At 41.6% G+C, this 2686-nt stretch overlaps 1 pseudogene; it reads right to left on the bottom strand.

The window, feature by feature from the left end:
- Window positions 1–261: 261 nt before the first annotated feature.
- LOC125247793 lies at window positions 262–1847 on the bottom strand (annotated as a pseudogene).
- Window positions 1848–2686: the final 839 nt, after the last annotated feature.

Here is a 2686-nt window from a genome sequence, read left to right as displayed (position 1 = left end):
TGAAAGAGGCTAGCTGTATGTTATGATTGTTTTGCTTGTTTTATATTCATGCATCAGCCAACAGATTATAGAAGAAAACATTATTGTTATAACTCATATGTATCAAAATGTCATAGAATAACCACTGAAATGAGAAAGTCATGAATAAACACCTTGTTGTTCAGTAAATCCAGGTGTTTGTGCAGCTGCTGTCCTCTCAGAGTTTGGGGTATTTAATGACTTCTGATTCTCTGTACAAATGAAAGGATGGATTAATTAAAGCCAGTGTGAACCAGTGAAGTGAGAGACTGATGATGTGTGACAGTGATCATGTGATCATGAACCTTGTGTAGGAGCTGCTGCTGTAGTTTGGCTTGATTTCTCCTCAGAGTTTGAGCTGCTGACTGGAATCAGAAGATGAATGTTCAGATGTTCATCTGTAGGACATTAACATCATATTTTACAGTAGTAATAGTTGTTTCTCACCTGAATACTTGACAGTGTATCTGACTGAGGTCTGGAGTTGATTTCTGAGAGTAAGCTGACATCTCCACTCTCTGTTGTCATCTTCATTCAGGAGTGTTGTAGTCAGAGTGATGATACAGTGATCTGATGATAATAATATCTGATATCTGGAGTCTGTCTCCAGATCAGCACCAGCCTGATTCACCCACAACAGATGAAGACCCTCAGAACAGACCAAATCATCACAGGAGAATCTAGAATACAACTGACAGGAGAGAGTCACAGAGCGACCTGGACTGATCTCAGTCTGTGAGGATGATGATGATGATGATTCTGATGATGGAGACACTGAAACTGAACACAAGACACAAATCACAGACTCTTCAATCAGACTCTTCAAGGGTAAATCTGATCTTTTTAAATTGATCACATAATCATGAACTCACCATGAAGAACATGCAGAAAAACACGTGCATCAGTTCCTTGTTGTTTGTCATTCACATATTGTCTGCAGCTGTAAGATCCATAATCTTCTTCTGTGACGTTCTTGATGTTCAGAGAGCAGTCAGACCCCAGACTCAGTCTCTCTGTCTCTCTGTGTGTTTCCTCTTTTCCCCTAATTCAATCAGTTCAACTGCTTCTGAATATCTGCTGTAAGTCCATGTAGTTGAGTTGCAGTCAGAAAGAGCATTATTACAGGGCAGACGGACATTTTCACCAGAACTGATGAACACATTAGTCCAATCCCCTCCACTGGTACCTGAAACACAGTGTTTTACCTTCATTTATTAATATAGATCATAATGATCATTTAAATAAGGTCTCTTTTAATTGGTTTTAATTAATGTGGATGCTGAACAACATCAACATAAAAAGCAGAAGATGCAGATCATACAGTATTTTCTTTCCTTACTGAACACAAACATCACACTCCTCAGAATAAACTATTTTTCTTTATCAGAGAGCTGTTTAAATCATTCTTAATATGAAAATTATTTTTCATTGTCAGATGTCTGAGTGTGACTCGACACGACACAACAAGAATAAACTGAGCATGTTCAAATCAACTCTTTCCAGACTAATTCCACTAAATGTCTTTAGAGAAAATCCAGATTTCTTTACCTGTGAGAAGTGAAGAGAGAATGATCAGTCCCAGCAGACACAGATCACACTGATCAGCCATTTTCTGTTTCTGTCAGTCTTTCTCTTCATTATATAGTTACAGCTCCTCCTTTAATCATCATCAGCTCCTCCTGTGGTTGAGAACTTCCTCTGATCTCATCAACTGAGTGTTTAGTCCTGACACTAAGATACAGCTCTGCATTTCACTGACAGTCACTAAAGTCAAGACAAGAAGTGATCAGAAAGATCTCTGCTGTGAAACTGTGTTTAATGTGAAAAGCTCTGGAACAGAAAGTGAGCTGAACTGGACAATGTCATCTGTTACACTGTCACCGTCATGTTCTGTTTGTATTGGTTTTCATTCATCACATGTGCTCCTTTGTTCTAAGTTCCTGCCACTCATCAGTCACCATGGACACTAAGGCCCCGTCCATACCAAGACGAGTTTAGCTGTATACGCAAACATTTTGTATCATATAGGCGTTTCGTCCAGACGGATCCAGTGTTTTCAGAAGGTGAAACCACTATTTTTTGAAACCGGGTCACAGTGTGGATTAATCTGAAAATAACACCCTTGCGTTTTCGTGTGTACAGCCAATCCATATATTTTGTGAAATGATGATGTCGTCACCCCACGTGTCGACCCTAGTCAGACACCACTAACAGCACAAAACAGCAACAACAACAACAACAAAAATAGCGGACTACATGCTTGTGTTCGTGCTGCAGAAGCTACTGAGCCTATTAGCTTTAAAGTTTGTATACAACGCACAAGGAGGACAAGTGGCCAGTGTGGACCCTTGCCCCAGAAGAGGAGCCCCCCATTGGATCAGATCAGGGAGGTCTGTGGCTGAGGGGGAACTGGTGGAAATACAGAGGTATCGTCACCCACCCTACCCCACCCCACCCCGTTTCTCAACATTCATCGCTGCTTTCTAACAGCACAGAGACTGGCATGAACTATACTCTACCTCCTATCATTCCAGGTCTCCTTCTGCCTCCATCGCCAACCTTTCCAGCCATTCCTCCAGCCCCGGCTCTGCTAGAGGTTTGCCGCCCTTCATCATCTCCAGATTCGCCATGCAGGGACGTCGAGCCTCAGGTTGCGCAACCTCCATCA

The sequence above is a fragment of the Megalobrama amblycephala genome, linkage group LG1 (assembly GCF_018812025.1).
Source record: "Megalobrama amblycephala isolate DHTTF-2021 linkage group LG1, ASM1881202v1, whole genome shotgun sequence".
Taxonomy (NCBI): domain Eukaryota; kingdom Metazoa; phylum Chordata; class Actinopteri; order Cypriniformes; family Xenocyprididae; genus Megalobrama; species Megalobrama amblycephala.
Note: the sequence above shows the minus strand (reverse complement) of the source record. Positions and strands in the feature narration are given on the sequence as shown.